We start from the raw sequence: 23,422 nt of genomic DNA, 5'->3' as shown, positions 1-23,422 counted from the left end.
AGAAACCTCATCCCTGAGGTGCATTTAACACGGCCAAATAGGCCTGCCAGAAAGATTGAATATATCAGTAATTAATGTCAGAGAGATTTAAAAATGGGATTAAGCAGAAGTACATTTAAATGAGTTATTAAATGGAAAGAAAACCCCGTATGAGTAGAATGTTAACTACCTTCATATGTCTCCTATCAACAAGAAAGATCAGAGAAGGGGAAATGGGTTTAAATTGGAACGTTGGATTAATTTTACATAGAAAGATATTTTCCCTGACAATGAGGATTAAAGAGGGCGGGAGACCTTAAAGAAACCTGTACATTGGTGTCTACTTTGCTCTCAAGATGGAGACGAAGGAGGGATTTGTAAAGACATAGACGCTACATGAAGAGACCAAATAAAAGCAGCTTTGTCAGGAATGAGTGTGTTTCTGTGTCACTGGGGAGGACAGTGTAGGATTTTGTGTCTCTGTTAGGACCTTCCAGAATAGTATGCCTGGGCTTCTTGGCTTCTCAATTATGTAGAAGCTGAGGCATAGGTGTAACCCAAAGTGTTCTATTACCCTGTTGTGTTTTTTATCCTGTAGTTACAATTTTAGGCATATTTGTTAGTTTTAAACCACAGATTCAAACCATGGCTTCCTTGTTCTTATCTATATGTTCTTGATCAAATTACTTAAATTCTCTATGGCTTGGCTTCATCCTCCAAAACTGAGTTAAAACTGCTTACTATCTTGTGTGAGTGTCAAGATGAATACATAAATTACATTTAAAGGATTAAACAGCACAAGGTCATGAGTTGGATCCCCAGTACCAAAAAAAGAAAAAAAGAAAAGAAAATAGCTTTAAACAATGCTAATATCTAAGCCAAACATTCTAACCATTAACTATTTTCATTATTATATCTCTATAATAACAATAACTACTGTATTTATTTGTCTCTGCTCAAATATCCAAATCCTTGTGTTAGCGTCTCTTAAGTTCTCTAATACCCCTTTATTATGTCTTCCTACTTTGCCTCACCTTCCTTCATCCTCTCTACTTAAACACAAACTCCTCAGCTGACCATGGGGCTACATCCTAACCAACCTGTCGTAGTGGGAAGAGTATTTAACAGACCGAGGCTTCTGCACATCCGGCTTAGCTCCGCCTACCGCAGACAGGCTCATCACACATTGGCCCACAGTTAATGTAGAGCACGTGTGGAATGAAGTGGTGTCTAACTCAGAGAGTTTATCGAGATTCAGTGGTGTAATGAAAGTGGAAAACAGAATTGCAACGAGGACGAGAGCCACAGATAACCGCTGTGGACCTAATGAGAGGAGGCCACACAGAGCGCAGGACTCAGACATGCACGCTGGCAGTTCCGCGCACTGTGGGTGGTCCACTCTCTCGTAGTGACCTTGTAGCCAACTGCTGCTCACTGCTCTGTGCAGTACCAGACCCGAGGGTCACACCACATGGAGTGGCCCAGACAGAGGTCCACATTCATAATTTAAAGTATGCTTTTTACTGAATTTGTTTTGCTTTCTCACCATTTTAAAGTTAAAAAAAAGAAAAAAAAAAAAAAAGAAAAGAAAAGTTGAACCCTCTTAAATTGGGGCTGTCTGTGTTCATTGACCCAGCATCTGAAGTGAGTACTATCCCTTTCTTTTTGAGGTACTTTACCCTGAACCTAAGGCTTTTGCACCACCGAGCCTCGTCCTTGGCCCCACTTCTTTGATTTTTGAGACAAGGGATCACCAAGTTGCCAAGTTGTCCATCGTGGGCTTGAGCTTGCCATTCTCCTGCCTCAGCCTCCCAGAGTGCTGAGATCACAGTGGGCGCCCACAGGACTGTCTTAGGACCATCTTTCTTGTGCACATTTTCAGAGACCTCACATTCACAGTCTGTCATGCCCTCTTCACCCTCGTCAGTGTGGAGAGACGCCCTAAACATTTCTAGCAGAAAATTCGGTTTTTGCCATAAGCCTATCAAGTTTCCTTTTGGCAGTATTTGTGTGTGAATGTTTAGCAGTGCCTCCTTTTATTTCTAAATTCCATGTTCCAAGTGGAACATGGAGAGAAACATTCCAAATGGCGCTCTCAGCGAGAGGTCTCAATCTGTCAAATGATAAGGAGTCAAATGCAGACATCCAGCAGCTGTTCATCCTGCTCTGTGACCAGAGGCAGCCTGTGCCTGGTGGTTTGGCTGGAGGATGAAGAAGTAGGGAGCACAGAGAATACATGTGTATGAATAATTTTATTTATTTTTCTCCTGGGTCCTGTGTTTACCCAGAACTAACAATTGTATCTTAAAGCTACTGATGACCATTTAAAAAAATGCCTCAATTCAGAAAGTGGTTGAGCTATGTAAGACATTCTGAGGTAGAGACATGATGTTCAGGTGATGGCAAATCTCTAGCTGTGCATGATGTTCCCTGTGTTACCAGCGGGTCTCCCCATGTTAGGCCACATCCAGCTGCCAGCACGGCACATTCTCAGTTGTTGTTTATTTAACTGACTGTATTCCTTCCATTCCTACACAACACTCACCATGAACTACTCAGCGACAGCGAGTAAAGAAAACTCAGTTTTTACCTGATGGACGCCCTAATTCTCCTTTTTATAGTGAATAGGCTGAAGTAAGGAACCGAGAGTAATTCAAAATATTTTAAATGGAATGACGGAAGTTAAAAATAATAATCAAATTGAAAAGCTCTTCCTTAACTATCTGCTCATTTTATGTCATTTACTTTTTAGAATAAACAGGCTCAGCGAGGGCAGGAGATATTATCCAAATCTTTCAGTTCACCTGGAAGCAGCTGGAATCAGAATCCAGGCTTCCTCATTGGCTGTAAAATTTTTATTTCATACTCGAGTAAAGACTAGAAATAGACTTTAAAGACCATAAAAACTGATAATCAAAGGAAAAGGGTATACTGTTGCTGGATCTGGTATATACAGAGACCTTTTCTGAGACATCATCCTATAGAAAAACATGAGTGAGGGAAGACCTGGGTTCTTATCCTAGTTCCTATCCTCTATGGGACTTCAAATGGGCCAATTAATCACCCAGAGGTTGAATATCTTTAATAGATTTGTTTAGTGTGTAAATTATTATAAGGCGTCTTTGTGTTCTGATGTGATACAGTTTTAGATATAACCTTGGGGATATTCTGAAAGTTTTGGATGCTTGTCCCCTATAAATGTTTGTTTCATTCATTAGTTTTTGGGATTTTCGTTTGTTTGTTTGTTGGGTGGTGGGTTTTCAGTACTAGAGATTGAACCCAGATCTTTTATTTTAGTTTTAGTTTTAGTTGTAGTTGTAGATGTAGTTGTAGTTTTAGTTTTGAGACAAGGTCTTGAGAAGTTGCTAAGTTTCCCAAGCTGGGCTTGACTTAAAATCTTGCTACCTCAGCCTCACAGGGTGCTGGGATTACGGGTGTGTGTCACCAGAGCGGATGTCACTAGTGTTTACCTCCAAAATGATTTGCTCCTGGGTGAACCCTGAAGTACAATTACTATATGTTAATATTCAAAACTTTCAAGGAGAGTGACAATAAAATAAAACAAAGAGATATATAATACAGTAAATAAAACATGATGGAAGAAGTAAGTACCAGGAACAGGAAATCATCCTCTCCCCAAAATGAATGGAAGGGACCTAGAGAGAAGATGACTTCTCATATGTGGAAATCAACAACTCAGTATCTCAAAAGACTGAAGGCCAGCCATGTCCGATAATCACTATTCATTCATCTCCCATAATGTTTGCAGGTTAAAGCAAGATACAAAACAGAATCTGCCTCCATCTTAAAGTATATATTAGCAATGAATTTTAAGTTTACAGTTATTTTGTTTTGGCATATTTTATTGTCTTCTGATTTCCTTTGTGTAGAGAATGTAGGTTTCAATTTATTGTCTTTGGAGTGTGTTTTTCTCTAATTTTCTTAAAGATTTTTATCTTTGAGTTTTCATGGTGTTACTATGAAATTCCAAATACACATTGCACAGTATGATAGCCACTGGCCAGATATGTTTTCTATTTACGTTTTAGTTAATTGAAATTATATTAAGATTCAGTTCCGTAGTTGCAGTGGACAATGCTTGTTGACCCCCTGTGATCAGGACTACCAAGTTGTATTATGCAAAACAGAATTAGTTCATCAGGACATGGTTCTGTCATGGAATTATGCTTTAAATCACACCATTTATTTTTCTGGCTTGGGTTTTGAGTGGTTTGATTGTCAGTTCATGAAATAACTCAACCAGCAGCTCCTCAAACACTGCTTCCTCTCTGTTCTCTGTTCTCTGTTCCCCTCCATGAATACTTAAACGTAACTTGGAGCTTCTTTCTGTAAACCCCAGGTGTCTTATACCTTTTCTGTTGATTTCATCTTTTTGTCATTCTCTGTATTAATTCTAGATTTTCTTTTCTGGTGTACTTCTAGTGCATTGATTCTCTCATCTAGTATATAAAAATCTATTCAAACACTTCAAAATATTCTGATTTTATGTATTATATGATTCAGTTTCTAATATTGTTTATTTTCATACAGATATTTAGTTTATTATATTTAAACTATGTGCAATTAAATTTTAATTTAACATAATTTATATTAAAAGGTTCAAAATTTTATTTTTATCTTCTTGGGCATAATATAATGATTATTTAAGAGTTTTTGTTTCATATTTCATATTTCTACTACATGGTCTTTATAGATATACTTTTATTGCCTGTTTCACTTGCTGATCCCTTCTTATGCTGGCTTATATCTTCATAGTCCTGATTACTTTGTATAGTACAATATTTCAAAAGTGCATGTGGAAATAATCGAAAGGCAAGGATATTATCTTTATCCTGTGAAGATTTTCTGATGCTTCTTCTACCCCCCAGCCATATGCATCTTCTTAAAACAACTTAGAGATTTAAATCTCTGGACAGTCAAGCGATTCCAAGTATTCTAGTGGCAGCTTCTTTAATGCTGCTTCTCTCATTCCCAGACTGCGTGTCTCTGGAATCCAAGCCAACATGTGTGGGATTTACCAAAGTAATGTCGCAAGTCCCAGAACCCAACTTCCATCCTCTAAACTCAGCAAAGCTGTCAGACACATGGCCCAGGCTCATACCCATAGTAATTTCTATAGGAAAAAGCTTGTGGGATCAAAAAATTGTCACGATGTACCAGTCACCTCTCTAGACATCTCCATTTCTTGAGAAAGGTATTCTCAACCTCCTCATAGCTCTCAGATGGTTTTAAACAGATACTTTTGTGTGTTGAATTTATTCTGTCATTGAGAGTATTGACCCTAATCATATCATCTCCATAATGAGAAGCAGAGTCATGTGTGCATTTAAAAAAGATTAAATTTGGAATCAATTAAAGTAACATAAACATGAATAAAGCAGCTTTGTGTCTCTTCACCCAGCTATCCCTAAGGAAAACACTTTAAAAAGTGCATCTGTCAAAACTAAGAAGTTAATGTTGGTACATTCCCATTAACTGAGCTACAGATTTTACTCACATTCCATTAGTTTCACCATTAATGTCTTTTTTCTTTTCCGAGAACCAATACAGAGTTCTACATTGTATCTAGTCCTTATTCACCGATGGCTCTGATCTGTGACAATTTTAAAAGCTATTTTAAGAGCTATTTCAAAAATATTTTGTGGACTATTACTCAGTTTGGACTTGCCTTGTGTTTGCTTATAATTAGATTGAGCTTCTGTGTTTGAGAGCAGAATCCCGTTGAGCTCACAGTTTTTCCGCGATATCACCTCCTTATTTTTGTATGTATATTTTACATTTCTTTCATAAGCTGGATTTCCTTTTATTGGTTGAAAAGTTTTATTACACTTCCAGATAAGTTTTTAGTTTTGATGAAAGTACTTACATGTTCACCATAACTTTTAGTGTACACTTTTCGCTAAGCATGGAATAATTATTTTCTTCTGGGCCTTTACAATATCTTTCAAAAATAAATTTAAGCCATAAATAAGGGTATTTTATGGCCTACTCATAAAACAAGACATCATAAGATAAACACATCTTGGGGGCTGGGGATTTAGCTCAGCGGCATAAGCGCCTGCCTTGCAAGCAGGCAGTCGTGAGTTCGATCCCTGGTACCGAAAAAGACAAAAAAAAAAAAAAAAATATATATATATATATATATATATATATATATAAACACGTCTTAATTATGAAGCACTAAAATTAAACTACATTTCTATTTTTGTCTTGTTTTAAGCAAAGAACTGGAATAGAAAGTAGTCTTCTTGCGACTAACACCAAATCCACTTTGTCAGTTTTAGTACTTTGTCACTTTCCTGGAGAATTTTGGAGTTATATACCAACATGTCTAGATGATTCTAAAGTATTGTATTTTAGGTTTTTAAAAAATGCACCGTTTTAGACCCAAAAGACTCTTTGGCTTGACAGGGGCTGAAAATCAGTGACCTCCGGCCTCTGCATTGGCTTCCTTCCCCTCCAGGGTTGGGGGCGACCTATCTCCCAAGTCCTTGCCTTTCCTTCTGGCCCTTTTCATTTTCCCTGCACCACCTTATTTATTTCCTTATTCTCTGCTGCTCCAGCCTCCCTGACTCAACACCCTTCTAGGTTTGGCTCACTCCTTCCTAATTCTCACACGTGATGTTCAAGAGATCAGCAAATGTTAATCCTGTGGATTACAGAAGGTGGCCTTAGGCATATACCCACCTCCAAGATTAAACAAACAAACAAACAGAAGTTCAGCTCTGACCAAGACAGGATTTAACCCTGCAATCTTCTATTCTAGACGTGCACCCAAAAGGAGAAGAGCAGCTCTCCAGAATATGATATAATCACAGAGCATCCGTCTCAGGGCCTGGCAGAGAGGAACACTGGAGCATAGTGAAAGGTCAACCCTGCATGTTGTCTGTCATCCAGGCTGGTAACGGTAGGAGGCTTTGAGCAAAAGCCTTTAAAAAGTTTCCTTTTAGAAGAGCAATTTTATCTCATCATGGCCAAGAAGGGCTCAGCAGGGACCTGCTTTCCCTTGCTTTGAGGGACATTGAGCTCCCTGCTAGAGCTGCAGGGTGTGCAGGAATAGACCGCAGGGGCTCCCCTTATTCCGAGGCCAGCCACGGGGAAACTCTGGGGCTCTACCACACAGATGTAGCTCTGCAGTAGCCTCACGGGGAGTCCACACCAGCTACAGCCACTGTCACAACCCAAGAGTTGCCTGAGCCCCAAGCATGGGCCTGAACACTCCTGGAAACTTGTCAAAGGCTGCCATTTACAGGCACCCTTGAGAAGCTGGCATTTTGGATTCAGGAGAGGTCCAGGAATCACGAGATATTGGAAACAGAACCCACGATGAGTCTGACTGCTCCATTTCTGGCCAACTCTTCAGACGTCTGCAGTTTTCTTAGAGTCAGGGGTAGAAGAGCAGGTTACCAGTTAGTTAGGGATGAGTACTGGTCATTCTGATTACTTGAAGAAAGAGACAATCATTTATACCTCAGGAAGTATGCTTGGCTTTTGTAGACTGAATCTCTGAGTGGTCTTGAGTTGAATACCTGAACTTTCAGCTCTGATGCAGACTGTTGGTGGCTGGAGAGGTAACAGAGAGGAAACTCATTAGTAACATTAGCAGGATGCATATTTGGCATGGCTTATGAATCACAGAATTCAAATTGTAACCCATGTTTACCCTGTGTAAGGCTTTCCCTGTCCTGTGCCTAAGATTATTATTTATAATTTATTTAGATGTCCTTAGACCAATATAAATGTGTTTGGTTGCTATGGTGATTTTGCTTCAATTTGCTTGTGGAGAGAACTTGAAGGAATTTGCATGTGATTTCTTTTCCTTCTTGATGCAACTCTTGCGAATCTCCTGCAGTGTGACTCAGTGGAACTCATACTGGCTTTGACTTTTCCTTTGAAAATGCAAGCCTTGTCTAAAAATCCCTGGAGAAGCCACCATTAATTCTTGAAGGCACTTTCTTTCTTTTGAGTAAACCATATGTAGAACTTTGCTATTATTTTGATTTCCTGTATGAAGGAATTTTATATGGAGATACAGAATTATTTTTGTATACCTTGACATTTTGGTAATAGCATGCAAATAATGGAAAAAGGAGAAAAAACCCAATAATGTATTTTTAGGAATTTAGAAACTCTCTTTTGACATAATATTGTGAAAGTTACAGTGTGATTTCACAGGGAGCTTGTGTGGATAAGGGATAGAAAGGAGGAGCCAACTAGCTTTCCTCAGGTCTTCCTGGAACCACTCCTCTAGGGAGAAGTGGCAGAGCATTATTAATTTGTGTCTGTTCTGCATAAAGAGTTAGGTAAGTAATTATTTGGGGTCTCAGACTTCTTTTCTCTAAAATCACTCATTGCCTTAAAAAACACTGGGCCCCAGAACCCAAGAGCAAGGAAGTGTCTCCTCTCAGTGGGGGTCCATGGTGTGGGCCTCTGAGCAGTTAGCATTGCAACTCCAGCTAGAATACACAACAGCCTTGACATTCTGGGTTTGCAAGTGTGATGTACACATGAAATGCACACATCTCTTAAGGGATTTCATTATTACATTTAAAATGCATCTTTACAATCAGGTAAAGGCCAATTATGAATAGCACATTCCTTCTTTCTTTGTTGAATGATTTGCATAACCCTTTCTCCATGTTAAAAATATTGTGCCTGAAATCTACCAGAAAATCCTTTTAAAATTAATATACTACTATTAAAAAGCAAAAATAAGGGGCTGGGGATTTAGCTCAGCGGCATAAGTACCTGTCTTGCAAGCAGGCGGTCGTAAGTTCGATCCCCGATATCAGAAAAAAGCAAAAGTACTTTGAAAACCTGAATGAGAATTGGATCTGGAGGAAATAATACCAATATCTAAGAGATCTAATTATAGTCAATGTCTGAAACATATGTCACCACTAATCTTCCTGGAAATGTTTCATCCCCTTTGTACTACTTGCAGAAGTCGTTTTAGAAGTCCTCTTTCCTATCTTTGAGTGGCTGCCTCAATGTCCTAAACAGATTCAAAACATTTTGGGCTCTGTCAGAAAAAAGTCATTATGCTGTGTCTCATCCACCCACCTTTCTCATGGGACCTGGCACTGTGGGATTGCTGAGTCTTTCTCAAAACCACAGCGCCTATGAAAGATTTCCTGTGTCCTAAGACATTTCTGAAAGTCTGCTGGTCTGTAAGCCTCAATCGCTATCTCCTGGCAGTTCTTATGTTCTCCATGTGCAGGTGGCAGATGCCTGGGTTTGAACTGCTGCCTGCTTTGCCTTCAGAGATTTTACTAATCCTGTAGCAGTTAAAATCAAGTTTAAATTCCAGGCCAACCATGCCATGCAACAGTTAATGAGTCTTATTAGTTTTATGTCACATTTCCAAAGGAAAGTAGAAGGCTGTCAATTGACTTGCAAATCCGAAACAAGGAAGAAAAATAGAGGAGTTTAACCATAGTTTTTGTTATCAGTTAATATAGATGGTGACCATTTCATCTATGGCGATTTGGCAGTTGCTCAGAACTTGGCCTTACATGGTAGCCCTTGAACCTCACCAAAGCTAACCGACACTAGAAGACAGACTTTTCATTATTCTTACTTTACAGCTAGAGAGTAAGTAACTTGCTGGAGGTCATAGTGTGGTAAACAATATTCAGCATTAATATCCGGTCCAGATCTTGTGATATCTCATAATCAGTCCACTTCCTAAACTGAGCCCTTAGGTCCAATCAGCCCCTTCTATATTTGCATTTTCCATTGGCCACAGAGGCTCTTATGATACTGTTGATAATTAAGTGTTGTCCTCTTTTTCTACTAGGAAAAACCTGAGGGTATGTCAGTGTCCATTAATCACTCTCTCTCAGGAAAGATAAGATACTATTATCTTTATTGCAGAAGTATATACTTGAAAATACAACAAAGGATCTTACAGCTATTAAAATAAGCTTCTGATCCCTAGAGAACCTATATCAACACTTAAGCTATCATCAAAAGTCCTTGAGAAGGGTAACCAGGAATGGAATAGTTAAGATTACACTTAGAAACAAATTTAAAATCCTATCAGGAGCTACTCAACCAGGTCCCCTGCTAAAAATGAAAATGGGGAAAATATCTACTCTAATGTATTCTAGCCTGAGGATGTGTACTATTTTGCACCGTAGCAGGCTGACCACAACCAAATATTTTCCTTGGAAATACATAAATGAATAAGTTGGCTGAACTGTGCTACCTGGGAAGTGCATAAGACTTATACAATTTAAATTCTAATCATAGGTAACAAAAATCTTATGATACTTATTTTGTAGAGAAGAATGGCAACCTGAGCAAGATTACAAGGTATGAAATCATATTTTCCTTGTGTAAATTTGTTCTTCAGCTTCATTCAGTAATAAGAATTATTTGTTTGCCTATTCAATTGATAAGTGCCTCTATAATACAACGTCCTGTTAGGGTGAGCCATTGTAAATGGCCGGTATTTAACTACTTTTTGTCAATAAAAATACAATTCTGTATGGTTTAAACGAATATGTACTGCAACATGAATAGGAACACTTATTGACATTTAAAGGCTTGCAAATGGACCTTAACTGTATATAATCTTGCAAAAAGATCAAAGAGAAATCACATGCTTTCACTAAAATAATGATGTATAAATATAACAATTTATAGTACTTATTTTATGAAGCTCTTTTTAGGACTGAATAATCAGATGTTTTAGCGGTACCCTGGGGAACTATGTGGCATTGTAAGATATATTGGTTACCAGAGTATGTCTGATTGCTAGTTTTAAATCAGTGTGGTTTGAGCTCATAGAAAATACAGCATATCTGTGTAGACCTGTGTCTCCACAGATGCGTTCCATTTCCCGTGCACGTGCAACATGGTCACATGTAGAGATGTTGGTTTTGTTGGGAGTGACAGCTGTCACCATTTGGAAGCCATTTCACACATTTAAACTCTGAGATCCACTTATAATAGTTACCCATTATTCTCCTCAAGACGAATTACCTTTTAGCAAGATTACTGGTGCAAACCATCACAGAATATGTCAAGGAAATAAAAGGACCCTCCATTGCTTTTTTAAAGAAAAGAATTCTAGAGATCATTTCCTTTTGCCTTCCTCCTTGTCTCCACATTGTTTCAGTGGGTGAAAAACATCTTGTTCCTCCTCCTTATAATTTGTTACATTGCATCCATTTGTCTTCTAACAAGATACACTTTTTGTGTTGAATTAGTTGCAAAAGAACCTCTCACACTTTTATCACTATTAAGCAAATGCCTTGCTCAAAAAGATAGGGCACCAAACATATGGCTGCAATAGTTTCACATCAATCCACAAGTGACTTGGCATCATTGAGTAAACATCACCGGTTTCTATAGCCAAGGAGCACACCTCAACATCTAGCTATTTTGTTTCCATTAGCAGCTACTCAGAGACATCTGTGTGGTAAAGGCTACCTTAAGTGCCTGCAATAAAGGCTATTATATTTTGGGATGCATTGGACAAGACATAAAATAAATCAATAGGACATCCAAGAGTATGGGAGACATTTCTGGTGCAGAAAAGGTTTGGTTTTGCAGGTAACAGAGAAAGACAATGAGAAAAAGGGCAGGGACTGGGCTCCGGAGCTTCAAGGTGGCCATACAGAAAAAGTGGGTGGGTGTGAGGGCTGGGTTCATAGCCACAGCACTGACTCACCCTGATTATTTCAGCTACTGAATAACTCACTGAACTGAGCATGGAGGCTGCCTGTATTGAGCTGAAACAGTTTTGGAATGTGAAAATTCTGTTTTAAATCTACACTTAGAGAGAGAAAAGGAAGCTCCTTACAGAAACATGTCACAGACATAGATTTCATGGGAGTGGAATTCTTGTCCTGTGCATTAATTATGTTAAAATAAGAAGGATATTTTCCAGCATAAAGTAAGAGAATGTTTGGGGTTTTGGTTTATTTTATACAATGTGTCTAGCTTTGCCATTCTTTCACCACAGTGCTCAGAGAATGTGGGGTTTGCTCTTGAGCATGAGGGGCTCTGTCTGCACAGGGGCTGTGTTTGGGGTGCCCATTTGTCCACGGTGTTTTGATAAGCTTGTGCATTGAGAGATAACATCTTAATCAAGCCTGGAGTAATGTCACCACAAGCTAAAGGATGAGTGTACTCTTTGGCAGTGTTCTATACTAAGAGAATATTGATAACAGGACACAGGGAGATGATTAGATCTTTAACAAACAGGAAAGAAACCAAGATATATATGGAGTACAGAAAGAAAAGGGGGGAAGGGGAAGTAGAAAGAATTAAGATATGTTACATGCATGTACTAACCCCCATGGTGTATGTAAACATTACATATTCCAAACATGGACTGTATTTTATAAAGTTAAAAAAGGATTAGCATTTGTCTTGAGATGATGAAATTCATAGACTCCAATTGTAGAGAGAAAAGCCAAATAAACAAAGCAAGTGACTTTGTCTACAACGCTTGCATTGTGCTTCCTGGTGCTATGCCAGCGTCTCTACTTGTTAATTCCATTAAGCATATGTTCCTAATAAGGCCACTGTACTCCCTGAGCCATTTACACACATCCCTGCACCGCAAAACGGTATTTCAGCTATGTCAGAAGCTGTCCTGATGTCCTCAATCAATTCCAAATATTTACCTTTCAGGGTCATTTTGTCTTTGGGAAAGAGCCAGAAGTCGCATAGTGGCAGATCTAGTGACCAAGGCGGATGGGGACACACTGTAAGATTTTATAAACCTGCCTTTCTGTCAGCTGGCACTGGGCCACAGAATTCACTGTATTTTTTATCATAATTTACGAAGACACAAAAGCAAAATGACACCACCAGTCCCACCAACAAAAATCCTTCCTTCTTTGTGACTAGAGAAATTGCATGTAAGCAGTGACCTGCAAATGGGTCTTCGGGAAGATAAACCATTAGAACAATACCAAAATGAGGGGAAATGTTGTTCAGGGCCACAGGAAGAGCTTCTGCTGTTCTTCTCCACAGAGCACTGTGCTGAAATTAGCCAGGACCCCTAGGGTCTTTGAGGCCTTCTGTGGAGCGGAGCCCAGAAATATAACTCAGCCCCTGCCCCGGGTAAGACTTTGCATTAGGACTGAGAGGACACTTCGTTAGAGACATTTTATGCCTGTCTCTGGAAAAATAGCACAGTTTGTTGCTAACTTTCTTTTCTGAAAATAATACAAGTAATTTTTCAGCCAACTGAAAATTTTATCGTAAAAGAAACAAAGAGCATGAAGAGGAATGGATATCCCTGTTTCCAATAATACTAAACTTTATTTTAATATAAGAGGAAGCAGCATCTCCAGCCTGTGTGTGTAAGGCTCCAAAACTGGAAGCACATCGGATAGGGACAAGTAGGATATGCAACTTTTTAAAAAAAATTTAAGAGAACTTGTGTAAAAATAAGGTAAATGCAAATCACAGTTGAAAACATATAAAATAATTAGGTCAAGACAAACCACTAAATATATGCCAAACCATTCAGATCTGGAAAGAATATTCGAAGTTATTTTGAAAAATAACATCTCAACAACTCTGTCCAGAACTCACAGCTGCAGAAGGAGAAGTAAACAAGTCATCCTGTTATAAGACTGCAAGATTAAGGGACAGCTAAGGATTCAAAACTCAATGGCTTTCTTGTGAGTTCCCACTGATAACAATGATTAACTCATGCAATTCCCCTAAGGGAAAACTACAATCCAGTGTTTGTAGAGATAGGAATACAAATTCTTTTTTGCCTGTTTGTTTGGTTTTAAATCAGATGACATGAATGAATGCTTTCTTTATTTGCTTCAAAAGAGGATCTCTAATATTTCATATTTAATCACTGCACATAAACCTTCCCTGATGTCCTTTTGTAGACAGTGAGGTGTGGAAAGTTGCTAGTGTTTACTAGACATTGCTGAGGACTATTGAATTCCATAAAGGAGGGGACCAGATTTCTTTTGGCATTTCTTAGCTCCTCAGTTTACATCACATAAACTCATGTGTAAGATCTTCTGTGCAGACAAGCAGCAGACAAGATGAAACATGCCTGTAGGCAGAAGTGAAATCTGTCTTATCAAGTTTGACTATCATGATCAATGACCCAGAGAGCCTTTGAATATCTAATAAAGTCTTGATGGGACTGTAACCCCTTAGAAATCTGTAGTCTTTGTTCATGCCATTCATTTAGGTGCAAAAACTATAGCAAAATCCCGGGAGTCAATGACTGAAATGTTAAACTGATAAAATGATGACTGAAAATGATAGACTGTTATTGTGTGTTCGGATTTAGCCATGCACATAAGAATATGGAAGACACAAATTATTTATATGACAATAATTTTTATTTTGTGCATTTCATCTTTGAGAACCTAAGAGATATCTACCTAATATCATACAGCAAGTACATAAAATGTCACAGGGTCCCCAGAGTGTTGTCCTAAAAGCTGCCAAAAATTACTCCAGCCAGGAAGAAATGTTACAACCTTATTACATCACTTAAGAGAGAATTTTCAACATGTATTTACTTTAAAAAAAGCAGAGAAATCATCTGCTGTAACTTAGTAAACATATCGAATTGGTATCTCCACTTTGATTACTTTTTTGAAATCATTTTTCAGTTTGATTTTCTTTGCCTCTGGTATTCTGGATGATTATTTCATAGCATCTGGATAATTTTACATTAACATCTGGAAGTTGTTTTATGTTGTTGGGTATTTTTTTTTTTTTTTTGGCCTGGCGCGTATAGACTACTTCTTTAAGAAATTTATTTTCCCAGCTGCTGTTGATTCATTTCAGAAAGACAAAGCTAAATGAGTGTAACAGCCTCTCACATTCCTCAGCAAACACCAACCACGTTCAGTCTGAGGTCCTGCCGGTCTGTTTTCGCCTCTATCATCTTTTCACAGGAAAGAGGCTGTTGAGCTGTGTACAGCAGGAAGAGTTTAGAATGCTAACAGGTGGTATTGCTGAGTGTCGAGCTCTGTGAAAGAAGGCCTGGTTTGCAATCTTGGTTTGCTAGTCCATAACGTTAGGTAGCTCTTTGAAGTGTGGTTCCCTTTTCTCAAGATGGGAAAACACAAAGACATATCTTCCAACATCGATTACAGTAAATGAGATGATTTATACAAATACCTGTCTCAAGGTGAAAATTCAAATGGCATCTGTGATTGTCATTTACTGCAGTAGGTTACAGAATGCTACTCTAAAATTTCTTTTGATGACAGTCTGAGGGATTTTATGCATATAGTTAGCAGTCTCAGGTTTACACAAGGTTTTTCCAAAATACAAAATTTTAGGGCGTTGCAACTGAATCTTGTCTTCTAAAATTTGCTCTTTGATTGAAAGAGAAGGAAGGAATTATACTGGCTAAAACCTTGTAGGGGAAGCTCAGTGAGTGCTTCTTCTTCAAGCTTCTGCAGCTGTGAAGTGTGCTAGCAAAGTGACTTCAACTATTAGGCAAAGCTTTAGAATTTATAATAACGTAATGTGTCTAAATTGAAGTTATCTGGGTAGTAAGGATAAAAGGACCCTATACTCAGTAATGAGTGCACTGTTTTTAACCATATTTGGAGAATGTTCCTTAGAATTGCTTATTTTTATCTTGATGTTTTGTTTTACTGTATTGACCCTATTTACTGTATTGCACCTAAATGAATGGCATGTATTGCTGATTTTCTTCCCCATGTTATTTGCCTTGAATCTTTTTCTGCAACATAGAAATAGTCAAGGTAATGCCCTGTAGGTTCTGAGCATAGCTCTGAATAGCTCCAAAATTTCCGAGTTGTTGAATACATATATAACCAAGATAATAACTGTAAAAGGATTTTCACCTATTTAATTATATGATTTTTGACTATTTAAAAAATTAGTATCTTCATTTTACATTCAAAGACAGTTTTCAGAGGATCTTGAGTTAACACAGTTTCAGAGTAATTATTTTAGTATCATGGCTTTCATATATTTATTCAGAAAATTCAGTGACTTTCTTCTAAGGGCTCTTTACCACTCATAGAAAGGGAGGTTTTGGAGACTGCATAGCTATTTAGTCCTTTCCTGATACTTAGCAAAGCTGAAGTGCCATAATCCTATATAAGCCAGTGAATGAAAAGATCATTATATGTAAAACAGGCATGGCTTGTTGTGATTCTACTGATTCCCAAGAGAAGTGTCAAGGTGGCATACATAATAAAACAAAAGAACATAAAGACATCCAAAAATTTTATTAAACAAATCAAAGAAAAAGCCACATTGCCTGTCATCTGGAATGTATTAGTTATTGTAGTCTATTTCTTAATTTAGTTCAGAATTTTTAGACAATGCAGAAAAAAATTAACGTTTATAGTTTCCTTGTCTGGCAAAGAAGAAATGTTCTAAAATTTCAAGACAAACATTTTCCTGGCAATGAATTCTCAGAGCAAATGTTAATTCAGACCTTTTGTAAAGACTTCAGATAACAAAGATACAAGATTTGGAAGTACGTCTACTAAAAAGAATTATGTTTTTATGTCCACAACGTAAGACAGGTAAGGGTATTGACTTAAAATTTCCATTTAGTAATGATGTGGAACTTGAAGACAGGTTCAATTGCATTATCTTCTGTCAGTCTAATTAACCAACAAATGTACCCTGGGGATGAGTGGTTTGTGAATCCATTTTGTTGACACTGTCAAATGTCAGGTGTGCGAGCAGATTTGCAGGGTTGTATGACTAGAGAGGGACTTGAGCATCAATATTCTTCCTTGCTGTGTGGATTTCTTTGTGACTAATGGCACTGCCTTGTGCTTCAGTGGAAAACTGCTCACTGTCACACAGAAGTGCTTTTGGTTGGGAACCACTGATTTTCCCATTCACACTTTGAGCAGTAATGTCTAGTCATCCTAAGGCTTTCAATTTTTAATGCTTCACACTTTCCTAATACCATGGACACTTAGCATTCCCATCTGTGAGGAAACAGACAGTGTCGCTCTGCCTGAGGTCAAAAATGAGGAAGGAGCAGAGCCAGGACCTGATCTCCGGCTGGTGCTAAAGCTTGTGTGCTTCCTCGCAGTCATGAATACACTCTCAGGTGCCTACAGATTTGCATAAGCACACAGATCTGCCAGGACAGACCCTTGAGGACTGTTCGTATGATCTAGAATGAGGAATAATGAAGGGAGTAGTAACAGAAGTGTCCTCAAATGTGAGAGAATGTCAGTGTGACTCTTACATATTTCACAATACAAAGAACTGCGTCATGACCAGCGAGCTAAAGTGAAGAAAGTAAAAAGTAAAGTAACTGAATAAATTAATCAACTTTAACATCGAGTTGGGAAAGAATGCTCACCTTAAGAAAGTGGTTGTTGTGGACTAATAGAAAGTGACTTGGATTAGTTATTTTAAAAAATGAATTTAATTTCTAGTCCTGCCACTCAGTCTCTGGCATCTCCGTTTCTTTAGAGTCTCTGGAAACTTAAAGGTGTGGCTTATTTTGTTTGATCTGCAAGTTGGTATAAGCCTCCTTTCCCCTCTACCTTCTTCTAACTTTGCTGTAGTATCAAATAAGACACCAACTGTGAATACTCTTGTAGATTCAAAAGCAATCTGGAAATGCACAGGATTCAGACATCCTTGGTGCAAGTGAAAGATGGCCATTCAGTTAATACCAAAGCACTCTTATGCTGCATCCTGAACAACTCTTAAAACTTCCAGGAGAGGACAGTGGAGGATGAAGAAAAGAAGACAAGACTCAGAAATGCAGAAAGCTGAGGTCAGGGGTGGCCCCTGTCTCCCAAAGGAGAAAGGCACTGCCCAAGGACAGCGATGTGTTTATTTATACACTCAGCCAGAGGCTGATAACAGGTGAAACACCTCTCCTAATGGGAGAAGGGTCCTGCCTCACAAGTTGTTTGTCTGGCTTGCCTCAAGCCCCCGTGTTCTGGGACTGGCATTGCGTTAGTCCCACATGTGTGACGATGCCCAGTTCTGCCATGCCCCACACTCCCAGGTTATTCCAGTGCAGCTGAAAGACCAGCAGCCTCCAAACCCAGTTCATGTCATCGGAAGTTGGATCTTCATTTGTTACAAATCTGTTCCTAATTACTCTGGGACTTATTTAGGAAATTCTACTAGAATGAAACATAGGTCAAAGGTCATCATCTCTCTAAGGATCAAAAGTGGATGAGAGACATCTCAGAGCTGAGAGAGCCCATTCTTTTGTTTCACTGCTTCTCAAAAGAAGGGAAGAAGTGAAGCTGGATCTGATGAGCTGTTGCTCATCCGTGATCCCATCTGAAAATTCCATATGGGGACATCGCGTGAGATTGCATACCTCTAGTTTTATTTTAATATTTTAAACTCTGAGCTAAAAACAATAGAGTGTTATAGAAAGCAATTCTATGTAGGGATCGCTGCTGCAATCAGCAGATAAACATGGAGAGATGAGATTCTTCTGGTCTCTGTTGTTTTCCTTACAAACAGCACTTTGCAGTTTGGCATATAGAAGGAGTGACCAGAATGCACAGCGAAGGCTGAAATTTAAAAAACTATTAGAGTAAAAAGCATATTTCCATGAATCCCCTCTAACCGCTTCCCACCCCACCTTATTTGGAGCACACTGACTCCATCCCTCTTTCCACTGCCAGACAGGGTCCTGGAAGTCCTCTTTCCTGAGTGTCATCAGGACTTGTAATCAAAGCCACTGTGAATGTCACTGTTAAGTACTATCTCACAGAAAGGCAGGCTCCTAGAGACGCTCCAGTGAGTCCTTACCCACCTCATTCCCCAGATCTGGCACTGGTGACTTCTAGCACTTTTACAAAGTTAAAATGACCATAAAAGGTAAATCTTTTGAGTCAATTCAGGAAGTGGAGGCAGCCTGTTACAGTGTAACTAAAGGGACAAAAGGGGACTTCCAGACTGCTTTAGGGAATGGCAAGCGTGATGAAATAAATGCATTCAAAGCTGGTGGAAATATTTTGAGGAAGATTCGTGACAATGTATCTTTTGTATTTGATTTTAAAAAATTTAAACAGCACTGCATTTTGCAATTTAGATTTTACTTTCCATGTATAGAAAACAGGTACCTGTAAAAGCATATTTTCTGTTCCTTTTATCCACAAATGCAATTCTCTTCTACCGGGTATCATGAATTGCTTTTGCAGTTGTGAAGTTTCCCATGTGTTGCTCCCATTTCATTTTTGGCTGATTTGCCTTGTTTTTGTTTCATTGTAATTCCACCGAAATGTGGATATTCCAGAACTAATTCAGTCAGATCCTTTCAGATGTTTCTCTAAGTTTTTCACTTTTTGTGATTATAAGCAATGCTGCAACGGGCATCTTTCACATGTAAATCTATGTACTTTTATGAATATTTCTGTAAATAATTCTGGCAAGAGAAATTTTTAGGTCAGAGGATGCGTATACATTCATTATTTCTGGTACACACTGTTACAGAGTTGAGTAACGAATGATAAATACATATATCTGGGAAATATAGAAGCTTTCATTATCTTAATTAGTAGAAATGATCATTTATACAGGTTGTAGTTCTATTGGGGATAGTACCAATGTAAGAAATTTTAAAATCTAACTCGTAATATCTCTATACCAGTATGAGAAGCAAAAGTTTTATTTATGAGCAGATCTTACCAAGTTTATGAGACGGATGTATCAGGAACATGTTTGAAGTTACCAAAGTAAAATTCAAGATATTCTTGACTAAGATCTTTATAAATATACTTTTGTGCAGCCAAAAAAATTATTTAGCTATACCAAATCCCATTTATTGTATATGGAAATCATCAATAGTGTAAGATTAGGTTGTAAATTGAGTCTTAAAATTTTTGGATTTCTGGAAATGCTAAAAATTCACCATGCAAGCATTTTTAGTTCTTTTAAAAAGTTGAAATGAGATAAGTTGTGTTCTTGACAACCTCATTATTCTTAAAAATTAACAGTTGAACTCTAATACAAAACTGTGGACTTCTAGAGAATCACACCGAGCAAAAATATATGATTATTTTGTGAATAAAAGTGTATGGGGATTTTTAGATTTAAGAATCAAGAAATATTCTTGATTTCATAAGCAATAATACCTAGGATACCGTAAAACATCTGGATTTTTAGGTGTGATTTATTTGACCTTAAACCCTGGCCTTTTCCTTCTGATGACTTCACTTTTATCCCCAGGGTTATTTGGTTTAAAGGTTATTTATCCTTAGCCAAGTCATCTTTCTATGACTTTTCAACATATTTCTTCACACTGAGTTGAGAAATCAAGCAAATTAGTAACCTCAGGTCTCCGCAGTCTTTCACTGCTGCAGTTACTATGACTTGAAACAAAGGAAAAATACACACACGTCTTCCGCACGCTCTCCCCTCCTGCAGCATTGCTCCAGCTGTAGCCCTAAGCTTCTGGATCTTGCTAAGCTAGCTCGGCCACCCTCTCCCTTCGGCCACCACCCTAATTATGGATCTGAACCTTATCAGGCAAAATAAGACGGTCTCCAACAGTTACAAGTTCTGGAAGATCGCAGACAGGCTGTGTCTGAAGGTGTAGGGCAAGATGGTCAGTAGAACACAGTGTGACACTGATAACTGGCTCATTGGTGGAAATGTCCCTGCTAAAGGCCCACAGGGCGAAGGCACCAAGAGGACAGCAGTCACTGGTGCTGAAATTGTCATGCACCATTGCTTGCAGGAAACCAGCTTCACCAAAGAGACCTGGAAGTACATGACAGATGATATGAAACCAATCAAAGGCAAACTTGAAGAACAAAGACCCAAAAGAGTAAGACATGACAGGGGCTGCAGAACAAATCCAGCATATGCTTGCTAATTTCCAAAGCTATTGGATCTTTCTTGGTGCAAACATGAATCCGAATGGCTTGGCTGCTCTCCTGGACTACTGTGACCCCATTTATGGTTTCCTTTAAGGATGGTTTAGAAATGGAGAAGCATTCATTGATTCAGTGGTAACCTTGGCTCTATCATTTGTCATACTGGCTGCTGCTTGTCATCCACACAATGCCAGGTTTTTAAACAAATAGTACTGATGTCATCTTGAGCACTTCGTTTATTTTGAACATGATTTATTTGGAGTGGAGGCATTACTTTTTAGGGAGAAAACACATGTCATGTAAGTTGTCTAAAAATAAAGTGCATTTAAACTCAAATGTATATATAGATAAAAATGTTGAAGGGAGCACCAAAGATATAGACAAAAATATCTTATTTCTTCTCTTGGTATTTCCTTATTGCCTTTTATTAAAAAATAGCTTGTACATTATAAAGAGCTCTTCCTGGTCCTCATTATGATCTGGGAAGTTTATATTTGTAATCCCATGGAAGAGTTATTGGAATTCTAGTGGTTAATTCCAATCAAACACTTCCAGTGCAACCTAAGGCAAGAATAAAGACGGTTATGGGAGCCATGGTGGTCCTAAGGCTACCTAGCATGATGGGTACCAGAACAAAGACCTTGACCCAGCGTCAAAGGCAGGTTTTATTAATTTGTGAGGAGGGGAGTGGCTTGGGGATCCATGACTGTAGCTGGGGCGGGAAGTGGACTAGGTTCGAGGCCTAAAATCACCTCTCAAATATGCAAAGAGAAGGATATGCAGAAAGATTACTCTGCACAGGACTGGAGGCAGTATCTACTATTGTGTGCTTCAGCTCTGATGTGTAATTTACTATGCCCTGGGGAATCATGGCCTCTTATCTCGAGGCGCCATCCCAGCCAACAGCATGGAGCCTGGCTCTGCCTCCACCCAGCTCACACATGCTTTTTGGGAGCCACAGTGTGGGGTAACCCTGACCTCCTGCCTTGCTTCAAAGACTACACATTCTCATCTTAGTGCCCCAGATAGACCAATATGCGATGTGTTAAGCCAAGTGAGGGGATCAGGCAAAGCCCTAGCCAGCCCTGCACATATCCATACATGGAACAGGTTTAACTCAAGATGGAGATAATTGCTCTGCTTCCAAAGAGCATCATCCAGGTGGTCTCTGCAGTACTTTGCAAGGATGCCTTCCACCCACAGGAGTCAGGAGGGCCCTGCAGCTAGACTTTTCCAGAAGACACTCTGAAGGGTGAAATGAACCACGGATATCAAAAGCTCGGTTGCACAGGACACACTGCTGTGGCAGTAGTGGGCTGGAAGACACTGTGGTCTGAGTGCAAGACAAAGGCCACCCTTCCTTTGTTCCTCCTTGGTGGTGGCCTTTGGATGTGTTGTCAGAAAAATTTACAGAGGATTTATAAAAACAAATGAATCACCCTCATCTTGGTGCTTTTCCATTTTGAGTTTTTTTCTATTATACTTTCTAAATAGGAAAATTACAGTATTTTATTTATTGTATTGATTTTGGCTTTGAGAACTTCAGTTTCCTGGCAATACTTTTTTGGTTTTTATTACAAACTCTTTTGATGCCATTGTTCACTCCATTTTTATTTAATTTGTATATTTTAATTTAGCATCAGTCTTTTCTATGTACTAACAGCTTCCTATTCTAGCATATGTAACCATATTATCTGTGTTTTCAAAGTCTGTGTTTGCTAAGTCTAAAATCTGTGTTTGCTAAGTCTAAAATCTGCATAGATTTCACCATAGGCAGAGCATTGTACCACCAGGGATAAAGCTAGAATCACTGAAAGGAGGTGTTACCAAAATCTTAAAATTGTATGTTTTAGAAAAATGGAATTATCTAGTTAGTAAAGTTCTAGATGAAACCTTCTAATATCTTAACAAGTGAATTTTATGAAATTGATGATATTGATGAGCACTACAAATTCAATGAAATTATAAGACAGTAGCAAATTATAAATGATACATATTGAAATTAAAGTACAATTAAAATTAATTGGGGTCATTTTTTTTAGTCACTGATCAATTGAAGTTTTAGAAATTGCCTAAAATCCCAAATCTCTCCTAAAGTAATTGCTTCAGTTGAAATAAAAGAAAAGTATATTATTTTCAGCTTTACTCATCTGAACTAGAATGAAAAATAAAATTTGATTATGACATTTTATTATGATGTCTGTTGCAAAATTATAGAAAACCTTTAAATTTAAGTGAAAAAAGGTCATTAAATGTTGTTTTATTGCTTTAAATTTTATAAGCTAAATTTGAATGTCTTTAAATTGATTAATTTCTACTTACATATGTACCTAAATGTCCTAGGAAAAGTTTAGGCTTAATTCTGTATAAATCTTCTGTTATACGAACTGTTGATTTACAACCTATCAATAGAATAGAGAACGAAATTATTTTTCCTAAGCGAATTTATATAATTTACATTTATTATGCATTTTTAAGAATGTCTTCAATTAGAATTTATTCTCTGGGTACCAAATGCTCCTTCACTGGATGGCACCCATGTTTTATGTTTCCGCTGTGCACCAGATGTCATTCAGGGCACTTGCAGGTATCAATGTGCTCCCTATCAA

At 38.3% G+C, this 23,422-nt stretch overlaps 1 protein-coding gene and 1 pseudogene across 6 annotated transcripts in view; both read left to right on the top strand.

Annotated features, from left to right (window-relative positions):
• Nucleotides 1-23,422, top strand: part of Lama2 (laminin subunit alpha 2) — a 553,946-nt gene that overhangs the window by 171,110 nt on the left and 359,414 nt on the right. The gene's annotated exons all lie outside the window — the stretch shown is intronic.
• LOC134472066 (translationally-controlled tumor protein-like) lies at nucleotides 4-22,888 on the top strand (annotated as a pseudogene).

Source organism: Cavia porcellus, unplaced genomic scaffold, assembly GCF_034190915.1.
Source record: "Cavia porcellus strain 051 isolate PalLab524CR breed Dunkin Hartley unplaced genomic scaffold, mCavPor4.1 scaffold_22, whole genome shotgun sequence".
NCBI classification, from domain to species: Eukaryota; Metazoa; Chordata; class Mammalia; order Rodentia; family Caviidae; genus Cavia; species Cavia porcellus.
This window is presented reverse-complemented; position numbering and strand designations above follow the sequence as displayed.